This window comes from Pristiophorus japonicus, unplaced genomic scaffold, assembly GCF_044704955.1.
Source record: "Pristiophorus japonicus isolate sPriJap1 unplaced genomic scaffold, sPriJap1.hap1 HAP1_SCAFFOLD_94, whole genome shotgun sequence".
Taxonomy (NCBI): Eukaryota; Metazoa; Chordata; class Chondrichthyes; family Pristiophoridae; genus Pristiophorus; species Pristiophorus japonicus.
Window position 1 is genome coordinate 836,477 of NW_027254868.1, and position 13,195 is coordinate 849,671.

Here is a 13,195-nt window from a genome sequence, read left to right on the forward strand (position 1 = left end):
CTGTGAGATCTAGCCTGGTGTGCAATCTTTGTATCTTTATGAACACTTCAGCAGAATATTAAATGAACATATGGAACTACAATTGCTGATTGACACTGTACGGTTTGCCAACATTTAAGTGCATTGTGAGAAAAATCAAAATGATCATTATTCTTCCATGTACGTTCGTGCGCGGCATCACCCTAACAAACCGAGCTGATCACAGCCCGGCGATCAGTCAATTCATTGCCAGTGCGGAAAAATGCAAATTTTCAACTTAGCAACGTGCACAATAGCGGAATCAGAGAGTGCCTGGATCGCGGGCAATGATAAGTTAACATGAGCATAAAGATTTTCAATATCATTATACATTACATGAACACATCCGGAGCTCATTGCCCCGAAATGAGGACTGAGTGTGCGGGGCAATTCCTTCCGGGGTTTAAGTTTTCTTTCAAAAAGGTGTGAGAAAGTTTTGCTTCGTTTTCTGTCGGGCCGAAATAGCTCAGTTGGGAGAGCGTTAGACTGAAGATCTAAAGGTCCCTGGTTCAATCCCGGGTTTCGGCAATATCTGGTGATTTTGCGTTTCCTTCATTTTAAGGGGAGAAGCTGGTTTGATATCGAGACAGTGCTTGAGGGATGGGCTGTTCAGCGGTTGCGTGATACTAATTTTCGACATGATTTTTTTAGATTCAGTGCTCTTTTTCTGTTACTTTCTATTTATACTCTGCCCAGTTTTCTATATGAAGAGTGAACAATGTTTTAGCGATGCGATGTGTTCAATTCTTATGCAGTAACTCTATCACCCAGTGTGTGCCGGATACAAAATCATCTCAGGCTGGGCTTTCACGCAGCCCTGGGGCATTTTGTTGCCGGTTAAATCGGTCGTTTAGGGCGTGGTATTAATAAAGCCAAGAGCGCGGGCCCGATCCCCATATGGGCCATCCCAATTTTTCATAATTTTTATTCGGTTAGTAGTAACTTTTACAATCAAATCTTCATAACGAAACAAATCCACACGGAATCCCAAGGGATGGCAATTATTTGGAATAACAGCCATTGCTTCTTTGCCGACGGTGTGCAGAGCACAACTTTCTGTTTATACGTGTTTCTTGCTTTGCTGATAACCGCTGAACTGGAGACCTGTTCCCGTCAATGGTTATAAGCAGAACAGACATTTAGAACGGTTCTGTCGCCCGGAGATGGGCAAAAGGCTGCAGTTCAGGACAAAAGCAACAAATGAAATGTTCACACGGTACCGAGAGTGAAAATTCCCGGAAAAAGGAGAGAATGAAATGGATTTCAGTGGAAGCCTAGGCGCACTTAACGCTGTGATTGCGCGGACATGTCTTTGGTGTTCTCCACAAAAACTGCCATTTGCTGCGAACAGATTTCCCTGGCGCGAATGTGATGAGAATTTCGAAACAGCAAGGAGGAAAGACTGGGTAGGTCTGCTTGCTGGCACAGACATTTGCAGCAGCTTCCCTGGTGGTCTAGTGGTTAGGATTCGGCGCTTTCACCGCCGCGGCCCGGGTTCGATTCCCGGTCAGGGAACATTGTATTTGCGGTGCTTCGAATTGCAATGCTGTTCCTGAAGAAGCTTGCAGCTCACCTCGCTGTTGTTGCCCCAACCATCAGCAGCGTGTCATGACACAACAGACACTTCTGTTTTAAAATCTGCACTAAATGACAAGATCTCGCTCAACAAGTGGAACTCCAATTGCTGATAGACAACGTAAATTTTGCCAATCATGGCTATCTTTAGTCTTCCAGGTACCTATTTGCGCCACAGCACTCGGGCTTATCATCAATCAATGCATTGCCACTGTGGAAATATTCAGCATTTTAAACTTCGCAACGTGTGGAAGACTGGAATCAGGGAATGCCTGGACCATGGGCACTGATAATTTATCCTTGAGCATTCATTTGGCCTGGGCTCCTTTATATTGAACATTGGCTCACTGCATATCAATGTTTAGCGTTCACAGGCGATTTCCAAGATCTGAATTTCCCGGCAGAGAATTCATGGAGTTTTTGATCTAACCGAGATTCACCATCACTAACGTTGATTCGCGACTCTTATCTCTCTTCATCATATCACTGCTAAGGACTGAACCTGCTTTAATTTCACTTTGGCTCGGGGTCAGTGCGGCTCAATAGGACTTCGGCCCGTCTCCCTTTCACAACCCATCAGTGCCGAGAACAGAAGAGGGAATTTTGCTGACATGTTATGTTCTGAAATAGTTATAAACTCTCCAGTATATTTCACTGTGTCTTCAGCACTGTGAGATCTAGCCTGGTGTGCAATCTTTGTATCTTTATGAACACTTCAGCAGAATATTAAATGAACATATGGAACTACAATTGCTGATTGACACTGTACGGTTTGCCAACATTTAAGTGCATTGTGAGAACAATCAAAATGATCATTATTCTTCCATGTACGTTCATGCGCGGCATCACCCTAACAAACCGAGCTGATCACAGCCCGGCGATCAGTCAATTCATTGCCAGTGCGGAAAAATGCAAATTTTCAACTTAGCAACGTGCACAATACCGGAATCAGAGAGTGCCTGGATCGTGGGCAATGATAAGTTAACATGAGCATAAAGATTTTCAATATCATTATACATTACATGAACACATCCGGAGCTCATTGCCCCGAAATGAGGACTGAGTGTGCGGGGCAATTCCTTCCGGGGTTTAAGTTTTCTTTCAAAAAGGTGTGAGAAAGTTTTGCTTCGTTTTCTGTCGGGCCGAAATAGCTCAGTTGGGAGAGCGTTAGACTGAAGATCTAAAGGTCCCTGGTTCAATCCCGGGTTTGGGCAATATCTGGTGATTTTGCGTTTCCTTCATTTTAAGGGGAGAAGCTGGTTTGATATCGAGACAGTGCTTGAGGGATGGGCTGTTCAGCGGTTGCGTGATACTAATTTTCGACATGATTTTTTTTTAGATTCAGTGCTCTTTTTCTGTTACTTTCTATTTATACTCTGCCCAGTTTTCTATATGAAGAGTGAACAATGTTTTAGCGATGCGATGTGTTCAATTCTTATGCAGTAACTCTATCACCCAGTGTGTGCCGGATACAAAATCATCTCAGGCTGGGCTTTCACGCAGCCCTGGGGCATTTTGTTGCCGGTTAAATCGGTCGTTTTGGGCGTGGTATTAATAAAGCCAAGAGCGCGGGCCCGATCCCCATATGGGCCATCCCAATTTTTCATAATTTTTATTCGGTTAGTAGTAACTTTTACAATCAAATCTTGATAACGAAACAAATCCACACGGAATCCCAAGGGATGGCAATTATTTGGAATAACAGCCATTGCTTCTTTGCCGACGGTGTGCAGAGCACAACTTTCTGTTTATACGTGTTTCTTGCTTTGCTGATAACCGCTGAACTGGAGACCTGTTCCCGTCAATGGTTATAAGCAGAACAGACATTTAGAACGGTTCTGTCGCCCGGAGATGGGCAAAAGGCTGCAGTTCAGGACAAAAGCAACAAATGAAATGTTCACACGGTACCGAGAGTGAAAATTCCCGGAAAAAGGAGAGAATGAAATGGATTTCAGTGGAAGCCTAGGCGCACTTAACGCTGTGATTGCGCGGACATGTCTTTGGTGTTCTCCACAAAAACTGCCATTTGCTGCGAACAGATTTCCCTGGCGCGAATGTGATGAGAATTTCGAAACAGCAAGGAGGAAAGACTGGGTAGGTCTGCTTGCTGGCACAGACATTTGCAGCAGCTTCCCTGGTGGTCTAGTGGTTAGGATTCGGCGCTTTCACCGCCGCGGCCCGGGTTCGATTCCCGGTCAGAGAACATTGTATTTGCGATGCTTCGAAATGCAATGCTGTTCCTGAAGAGCTTGCAGCTCACCTCGCTGTTGTTGCCCCAACCATCAGCAGCGTGTCATGACACAACAGACCCTTCCGTTTTAAAATCTGCACTAAATGACAAGATCTCGCTCAACAAGTGGAACTCCAATTGCTGATAGACAACGTAAATTTTGCCAATCATGGCTATCTTTAGTCTTCCAGGTACCTATTTGCGCCACAGCACTCGGGCTTATCATCAATCAATGCATTGCCACTGTGGAAATATTCAGCATTTTAAACTTCGCAACGTGTGGAAGACTGGAATCAGGGAATGCCTGGACCATGGGCACTGATAATTTATCCTTGAGCATTCATTTGGCCTGGGCTCCTTTATATTGAACATTGGCTCACTGCATATCAATGTTTAGCGTTCACAGGCGATTTCCAAGATCTGAATTTCCCGGCAGAGAATTCATGGAGTTTTTGATCTAACCGAGATTCACCATCACTAACGTTGATTCGCGACTCTTATCTCTCTTCATCATATCACTGCTAAGGACTGAACCTGCTTTAATTTCACTTTGGCTCGGGGTCAGTGCGGCTCAATAGGACTTCGGCCCGTCTCCCTTTCACAACCCATCAGTGCCGAGAACAGAAGAGGGAATTTTGCTGACATGTTATGTTCTGAAACAGTTATAAACTCTCCAGTATATTTCACTGTGTCTTCAGCACTGTGAGATCTAGCCTGGTGTGCAATCTTTGTGTCTTTATGAACACTTCAGCAGAATATTAAATGAACATATGGAACTACAATTGCTGATTGACACTGTATGGTTTGCCAACATTTAAGTGCAGTGGGAGAACAATCAAAATGATCATTATTCTTCCATGTACGTTCATGCGCGGCATCACCCTAACAAACCGAGCTGATCACAGCCCGGCGATCAGTCAATTCATTGCCAGTGCGGAAAAATGCAAATTTTCAACTTAGCAACGTGCACAATACCGGAATCAGAGAGTGCCTGGATCGTGGGCAATGATAAGTTAACATGAGCATAAAGATTTTCAATATCATTATACATTACATGAACACATCCGGAGCTCATTGCCCCGAAATGAGGACTGAGTGTGCGGGGCAATTCCTTCCGGGGTTTAAGTTTTCTTTCAAAAAGGTGTGAGAAGGTTTTGCTTCGTTTTCTGTCGGGCCGAAATAGCTCAGTTGGGAGAGCGTTAGACTGAAGATCTAAAGATCCCTGGTTCAATCCTGGGTTCCGGCAATATCTGGTGATGTTGCGTTTCCTTCATTTTAAGGGGAGAAGCAGGTTTGATATCGAGACAGTGCTTGAGGGATGGGCTGTTCAGCGGTTGCGTGATACTAATTTTCGACATGATTTTTTTTAGATTCAGTGCTCTTTTTCTGTTACTTTCTATTTATACTCTGCCCAGTTTTGTATATGAAGAGTGAACAATGTTTTAGCGATGCGATGTGTTCAATTCTTATGCAGTAACTCTATCACCCAGTGTGTGCCGGATACAAAATCATCTCAGGCTGGGCTTTCACGCAGCCCTGGGGCATTTTGTTGCCGGTTAAATCGGTCGTTTAGGGCGTGGTATTAATAAAGCCAAGAGCGCGGGCCCGATCCCCATATGGGCCATCCCAATTTTTCATAATTTTTATTCGGTTAGTAGTAACTTTTACAATCAAATCTTCATAATGAAACAAATCCACACGGAATCCCAAGGGATGGCAATTATTTGGAATAACAGCCATTGCTTCTTTGCCGACGGTGTGCAGAGCACAACTTTCTGTTTATACGTGTTTCTTGCTTTACTGATAACCGCTGAACTGGAGACCTGTTCCCGTCAATGGTTATAAGCAGAACAGACATTTAGAACGGTTCTGTCGCCCGGAGATGGGCAAAAGGCTGCAGTTCAGGACAAAAGCACCAAATGAAATGTTCACACGGTACCGAGAGTGAAAATTCCCGGAAAAAGGAGAGAATGAAATGGATTTCAGTGGAAGCCTAGGCGCACTTAACGCTGTGATTGCGCGGACATGTCTTTGGTGTTCTCCACAAAAACTGCCATTTGCTGCGAACAGATTTCCCTGGCGCGAATGTGATGAGAATTTCGAAACAGCAAGGAGGAAAGACTGGGTAGGTCTGCTTGCTGGCAGAGACATTTGCAGCAGCTTCCCTGGTGGTCTAGTGGTTAGGATTCGGCGCTTTCACCGCCGCGGCCCGGGTTCGATTCCCGGTCAGGGAACATTGTATTTGCGGTGCTTCGAAATGCAATGCTGTTCCTGAAGAAGCTTGCAGCTCACCTCGCTGTTGTTGCCCCAACCATCAGCAGCGTGTCATGACACAACAGACACTTCTGTTTTAAAATCTGCACTAAATGACAAGATCTCGCTCAACAAGTAGAACTCCAATTGCTGATAGACAACGTAAATTTTGCCAATCATGGCTATCTTTAGTCTTCCAGGTACCTATTTGCGCCACAGCACTCGGGCTTATCATCAATCAATGCATTGCCACTGTGGAAATATTCAGCATTTTAAACTTCGCAACGTGTGGAAGACTGGAATCAGGGAATGCCTGGAACATGGGCACTGATAATTTATCCTTGAGCATTCATTTGGCCTGGGCTCCTTTATATTGAACATTGGCTCACTGCATATCAATGTTTAGCGTTCACAGGCGATTTCCAAGATCTGAATTTCCCGGCAAAGAATTCATGGAGTTTTTGATCTAACCGAGATTCACCATCACTAACGTTGATTCGCGACTCTTATCTCTCTTCATCATATCACTGCTAAGGACTGAACCTGCTTTAATTTCACTTTGGCTCGGGGTCAGTGCGGCTCAATAGGACTTCGGCCCGTCTCCCTTTCACAACCCATCAGTGCCGAGAACAGAAGAGGGAATTTTGCTGACATGTTATGTTCTGAAACAGTTATAAACTCTCCAGTATATTTCAGTGTGTCTTCAGCACTGTGAGATCTAGCCTGGTGTGCAATCTTTGTATCTTTATGAACACTTCAGCAGAATATTAAATGAACATATGGAACTACAATTGCTGATTGACACTGTACGGTTTGCCAACATTTAAGTGCATTGTGAGAACAATCAAAATGATCATTATTCTTCCATGTACGTTCATGCGCGGCATCACCCTAACAAACCGAGCTGATCACAGCCCGGCGATCAGTCAATTCATTGCCAGTGCGGAAAAATGCAAATTTTCAACTTAGCAACGTGCACAATACCGGAATCAGAGAGTGCCTGGATCGTGGGCAATGATAAGTTAACATGAGCATAAAGATTTTCAATATCATTATACATTACATGAACACATCCGGAGCTCATTGCCCCGAAATGAGGACTGAGTGTGCGGGGCAATTCCTTCCGGAGTTTAAGTTTTCTTTCAAAAAGGTGTGAGAAAGTTTTGCTTCGTTTTCTGTCGGGCCGAAATAGCTCAGTTGGGAGAGCGTTAGACTGAAGATCTAAAGGTCCCTGGTTCAATCCCGGGTTTCGGCAATATCTGGTGATTTTGCGTTTCCTTCATTTTAAGGGGAGAAGCTGGTTTGATATCGAGACAGTGCTTGAGGGATGGGCTGTTCAGCGGTTGCGTGATACTAATTTTCGACATGATTTTTTTTTAGATTCAGTGCTCTTTTTCTGTTACTTTCTATTTATACTCTGCCCAGTTTTCTATATGAAGAGTGAACAATGTTTTAGCGATGCGATGTGTTCAATTCTTATGCAGTAACTCTATCACCCAGTGTGTGCCGGATACAAAATCATCTCAGGCTGGGCTTTCACGCAGCCCTGGGGCATTTTGTTGCCGGTTAAATCGGTCGTTTTGGGCGTGGTATTAATAAAGCCAAGAGCGCGGGCCCGATCCCCATATGGGCCATCCCAATTTTTCATAATTTTTATTCGGTTAGTAGTAACTTTTACAATCAAATCTTCATAACGAAACAAATCCACACGGAATCCCAAGGGATGGCAATTATTTGGAATAACAGCCATTGCTTCTTTGCCGACGGTGTGCAGAGCACAACTTTCTGTTTATACGTTTTTCTTGCTTTGCTGATAACCGCTGAACTGGAGACCTGTTCCCGTCAATGGTTATAAGCAGAACAGACATTTAGAACGGTTCTGTCGCCCGGAGATGGGCAAAAGGCTGCAGTTCAGGACAAAAGCACCAAATGAAATGTTCACACGGTACCGAGAGTGAAAATTCCCGGAAAAAGGAGAGAATGAAATGGATTTCAGTGGAAGCCTAGGCGCACTTAACGCTGTGATTGCGCGGACATGTCTTTGGTGTTCTCCACAAAAACTGGCATTTGCTGCGAACAGATTTCCCTGGCGCGAATGTGATGAGAATTTCGAAACAGCAAGGAGGAAAGACTGGGTAGGTCTGCTTGCTGGCACAGACATTTGCAGCAGCTTCCCTGGTGGTCTAGTGGTTAGGATTCGGTGCTTTCACCGTCGCGGCCCGGGTTCGATTCCCGGTCAGGGAATATTGTATTTGCGATGCTTCGAAATGCAATGCTGTTCCTGAAGAAGCTTGCAGCTCACCTCGCTTTTGTTGCCCCAACCATCAGCAGCGTTTCATGATACAACAGACAGTTCTGTTTTAAAATCTGCACTGAATGACAAGATCTCGCTCAACAAGTGGAACTCCAATTGCTGATAGACAACGTAAATTTTGCCAATCATGGCTATCTTTAGTCTTCCAGGTACCTATTTGCGCCACAGCACTCGGGCTTATCATCAATCAATGCATTGCCACTGTGGAAATATTCAGCATTTTAAACTTCGCAACGTGTGGAAGACTGGAATCAGGGAATGCCTGGACCATGGGCACTGATAATTTATCCTTGAGCATTCATTTGGCCTGGGCTCCTTCTATATTGAACATTGGCTCACTGCATATCAATGTTTAGCGTTCACAGGCGATTTCCAAGATCTGAATTTCCCGGCAGAGAATTCATGGAGTTTTTGATCTAACCGAGATTCACCATCACTAACGTTGATTCGCGACTCTTATCTCTCTTCATCATATCACTGCTAAGGACTGAACCTGCTTTAATTTCACTTTGGCTCGGGGTCAGTGCGGCTCAATAGGACTTCTGCCCGTCTCCCTTTCACAACCCATCAGTGCCGAGAACAGAAGAGGGAATTTTGCTGACATGTTATGTTCTGAAACAGTTATAAACTCTCCAGTATATTTCACTGTGTCTTCAGCACTGTGAGATCTAGCCTGGTGTGCAATCATTGTGTCTTTATGAACACTTCAGCAGAATATTAAATGAACATATGGAACTACAATTGCTGATTGACACGGTACGGTTTGCCAACATTTAAGTGCAGTGGGAGAACAATCAAAATGATCATTATTCTTCCATGTACGTTCATGCGCGGCATCACCCTAACAAACCGAGCTGATCACAGCCCGGCGATCAGTCAATTCATTGCCAGTGCGGAAAAATGCAAATTTTCAACTTAGCAACGTGCACAATACCGGAATCAGAGAGTGCCTGGATCGTGGGCAATGATAAGTTAACATGAGCATAAAGATTTTCAATATCATTATACATTACATGAACACATCCGGAGCTCATTGCCCCGAAATGAGGACTGAGTGTGCGGGGCAATTCCTTCCGGGTTTAAGTTTTCTTTCAAAAAGGTGTGAGAAAGTTTTGCTTCGTTTTCTGTCGGGCCGAAATAGCTCAGTTGGGAGAGCGTTAGACTAAAGATCTAAAGGTCCCTGGTTCAATCCTGGGTTTCGGCAATATCTGGTGATTTTGCGTTTCCTTCATTTTAAGGGGAGAAGCAGGTTTGATATCGAGACAGTGCTTGAGGGATGGGCTGTTCAGCGGTTGCGTGATACTAATTTTCGACATGATTTTTTTAAGATTCAGTGCTCTTTTTCTGTTACTTTCTATTTATACTCTGCCCAGTTTTGTATATGAAGAGTGAACAATGTTTTAGCGATGCGATGTGTTCAATTCTTATGCAGTAACTCTATCACCCAGTGTGTGCCGGATACAAAATCATCTCAGGCTGGGCTTTCACGCAGCCCTGGGGCATTTTGTTGCCGGTTAAATCGGTCGTTTAGGGCGTGGTATTAATAAAGCCAAGAGCGCGGGCCCGATCCCCATATGGGCCATCCCAATTTTTCATAATTTTTATTCGGTTAGTAGTAACTTTTACAATCAAATCTTCATAACGAAACAAATCCACACGGAATCCCAAGGGATGGCAATTATTTGGAATAACAGCCATTGCTTCTTTGGCGACGGTGTGCAGAGCACAACTTTCTGTTTATACGTGTTTCTTGCTTTGCTGATAACCGCTGAACTGGAGACCTGTTCCCGTCAATGGTTATAAGCATAACAGACATTTAGAACGGTTCTGTCGCCCGGAGATGGGCAAAAGGCTGCAGTTCAGGACAAAAGCACCAAATGAAATGTTCACACGGTACCGAGAGTGAAAATTCCCGGAAAAAGGAGAGAAGGAAATGGATTTCAGTGGAAGCCTAGCCGCACTTAACGCTGTGATTGCGCGGACATGACTTTGGTGTTCTCCACAAAAACTGCCATTTGCTGCGAACAGATTTCCCTGGCGCGAATGTGATGAGAATTTCGAAACAGCAAGGAGGAAAGACTGGGTTGGTCTGCTTGCTGGCACAGACATTTGCAGCAGCTTCCCTGGTGGTCTAGTGGTTAGGATTCGGCGCTTTCGCCGCCGCGGCCCGGGTTCGATTCCCGGTCAGGGAACATTGTATTTGCGGTGCTTCGAAATGCAATGCTGTTTCTGAAGAAGCTTGCAGCTCACCTCGCTGTTGTTGCCCCAACCATCAGCAGCGTGTCATGGTACAACGGACACTTCTGTTTCAAAATCTGCACTAAATGACAAGATCTCGCTCAAAAAGTGGAACTCCAATTGCTGATAGACAACGTAAATTTTGCCAATCATGGCTATCTTTAGTCTTCCAGGTACCTATTTGCGCCACAGCACTCGGGCTTATCATCAATCAATGCATTGCCACTGTGGAAATATTCAGCATTTTAAACTTCGCAACGTGTGGAAGACTGGAATCAGGGAATGCCTGGACCATGGGCACTGATAATTTATCCTTGAGCATTCATTTGGCCTGGGCTCCTTCTATATTGAACATTGGCTCACTGCATATCAATGTTTAGCGTTCACAGGCGATTTCCAAGATCTGAATTTCCCGGCAGAGAATTCATGGAGTTTTTGATCTAACCGAGATTCACCATCACTAACGTTGATTCGCGACTCTTATCTCTCTTCATCATATCACTGCTAAGGACTGAACCTGCTTTAATTTCACTTTGGCTCGGGGTCAGTGCGGCTCAATAGGACTTCGGCCCGTCTCCCTTTCACAACCCATCAGTGCCGAGAACAGAAGAGGGAATTTTGATGACATGTTATGTTCTGAAACAGTTATCAACTCTCCAGTATATTTCACTGTGTCTTCAGCACTGTGAGATCTAGCCTGGTGTGCAATCTTTGTGTCTTTATGAACACTTCAGCAGAATATTAAATGAACATATGGAACTACAATTGCTGATTGACACTGTACGGTTTGCCAACATTTAAGTGCAGTGGGAGAACAATCAAAATGATCATTATTCTTCCATGTACGTTCATGCGCGGCATCACCCTAACAAACCGAGCTGATCACAGCCAGGCGATCAGTCAATTCATTGCCAGTGCGGAAAAATGCAAATTTTCAACTTAGCAACGTGCACAATACCGGAATCAGAGAGTGCCTGGATCGTGGGCAATGATAAGTTAACATGAGCATAAAGATTTTCAATATCATTATACATTACATTAACACATCCGGAGCTCATTGCCCCGAAATGAGGACTGAGTGTGCGGGGCAATTCCTTCCGGGGTTTAAGTTTTCTTTCAAAAAGGTGTGAGAAAGTTTTGCTTCGTTTTCTGTCGGGCAGAAATAGCTCAGTTGGGAGAGCGTTAGACTGAAGATCTAAAGGTCCATGGTTCAATCCCGGGTTTCGGCAATATCTGGTGTTTTTGCGTTTCCTTCATTTTAAGGGGAGAAGCTGGTTTGATATCGAGACAGTGCTTGAGGGATGGGCTGTTCAGTGGTTGCGTGATACTAATTTTCGACATGATTTTTTTTAGATTCAGCGCTCTTTTTCTGTTACTTTCTATTTATACTTTCCCAGTTTTGTATATGAAGAGTGAACAATGTTTTAGCGATGCGATGTGTTCAATTCTTATGCAGTAACTCTATCACCCAGTGTGTGCCGGATACAAAATCATCTCAATCTGGGCTTTCACGCAGCCCTGGGGCATTTTGTTTCCGGTTAAATCGGTCGTTTAGGGCGTGGTATTAATAAAGCCAAGAGCGCGGGCCCGATCCCCATATGGGCCATCCCAATTTTTCATAATTTTTATTCGGTTAGTAGTAACTTTTACAATCAAATCTTCATAACGAAACAAATCCACACGGAATCCCAAGGGATGGCAATTATTTGGAATAACAGCCATTGCTTCTTTGCCGACGGTGTGCAGAGCACAACTTTCTGTTTATACGTGTTTCTTGCTTTGCTGATAACCGCTGAACTGGAGACCTGTTCCCGTCAATGGTTATAAGCAGAACAGACATTTAGAACGGTTCTGTCGCCCGGAGATGGGCAAAAGGCTGCAGTTCAGGACAAAAGCACCAAATGAAATGTTCACACGGTACCGAGAGTGAAAATTCCCGGAAAAAGGAGAGAATGAAATGGATTTCAGTGGAAGCCTAGGCGCACTTAACGCTGTGATTGCGCGGACATGTCTTTGGTGTTCTCCACAAAAACTGCCATTTGCTGCGAACAGATTTCCCTGGCGCGAATGTGATGAGAATTTCGAAACAGCAAGGAGGAAAGACTGGGTAGGTCTGCTTGCTGGCACAGACATTTGCAGCAGCTTCCCTGGTGGTCTAGTGGTTAGGATTCGGCGCTTTCACCGCCGCGGCCCGGGTTCGATTCCCGGTCAGGGAACATTGTATTTGCGGTGCTTCGAAATGCAATGCTGTTCCTGAAGAAGCTTGCAGCTCACCTCGCTGTTGTTGCCCCAACCATCAGCAGCGTGTCATGACACAACAGACACTTCTGTTTTAAAATCTGCACTAAATGACAAGATCTCGCTCAACAAGTGGAACTCCAATTGCTGATAGACAACGTAAATTTTGCCAATCATGGCTATCTTTAGTCTTCCAGGTACCTATTTGCGCCACAGCACTCGGGCTTATCATCAATCAATGCATTGCCACTGTGGAAATATTCAGCATTTTAAACTTCGCAACGTGTGGAAGACTGGAATCAGGGAATGCCTGGACCATGGGCACTGAT

At 44.5% G+C, this 13,195-nt stretch overlaps 1 protein-coding gene and 12 non-coding genes across 13 annotated transcripts in view; 12 read left to right on the forward strand and 1 right to left on the reverse strand.

Moving 5' to 3' along the window:
• LOC139257944 (zinc finger protein 850-like) overlaps positions 1-13,195 on the reverse strand; it is a gene marked incomplete at its 5' end in the record, with an annotated part of 812,458 nt that overhangs the window by 187,919 nt on the left and 611,344 nt on the right. The window lies entirely within an intron of this gene.
• trnaf-gaa (transfer RNA phenylalanine (anticodon GAA)) lies at positions 474-546 on the forward strand. The gene has a single exon. It is a non-coding gene; the product is annotated as a tRNA-Phe (tRNA).
• Positions 1,462-1,533, forward strand: trnae-uuc (transfer RNA glutamic acid (anticodon UUC)). The gene has a single exon. It is a non-coding gene; the product is annotated as a tRNA-Glu (tRNA).
• Positions 2,735-2,807, forward strand: trnaf-gaa (transfer RNA phenylalanine (anticodon GAA)). Its single transcript has one exon. It is a non-coding gene; the product is annotated as a tRNA-Phe (tRNA).
• trnae-uuc (transfer RNA glutamic acid (anticodon UUC)) lies at positions 3,725-3,796 on the forward strand. Its single transcript has one exon. It is a non-coding gene; the product is annotated as a tRNA-Glu (tRNA).
• Positions 4,997-5,069, forward strand: trnaf-gaa (transfer RNA phenylalanine (anticodon GAA)). Its single transcript has one exon. It is a non-coding gene; the product is annotated as a tRNA-Phe (tRNA).
• trnae-uuc (transfer RNA glutamic acid (anticodon UUC)) lies at positions 5,986-6,057 on the forward strand. The gene has a single exon. It is a non-coding gene; the product is annotated as a tRNA-Glu (tRNA).
• Positions 7,259-7,331, forward strand: trnaf-gaa (transfer RNA phenylalanine (anticodon GAA)). The gene has a single exon. It is a non-coding gene; the product is annotated as a tRNA-Phe (tRNA).
• On the forward strand, positions 8,249-8,320 carry trnae-uuc (transfer RNA glutamic acid (anticodon UUC)). The gene has a single exon. It is a non-coding gene; the product is annotated as a tRNA-Glu (tRNA).
• trnaf-aaa (transfer RNA phenylalanine (anticodon AAA)) lies at positions 9,522-9,594 on the forward strand. Its single transcript has one exon. It is a non-coding gene; the product is annotated as a tRNA-Phe (tRNA).
• Positions 10,511-10,582, forward strand: trnae-uuc (transfer RNA glutamic acid (anticodon UUC)). The gene has a single exon. It is a non-coding gene; the product is annotated as a tRNA-Glu (tRNA).
• trnaf-gaa (transfer RNA phenylalanine (anticodon GAA)) lies at positions 11,785-11,857 on the forward strand. The gene has a single exon. It is a non-coding gene; the product is annotated as a tRNA-Phe (tRNA).
• trnae-uuc (transfer RNA glutamic acid (anticodon UUC)) lies at positions 12,773-12,844 on the forward strand. Its single transcript has one exon. It is a non-coding gene; the product is annotated as a tRNA-Glu (tRNA).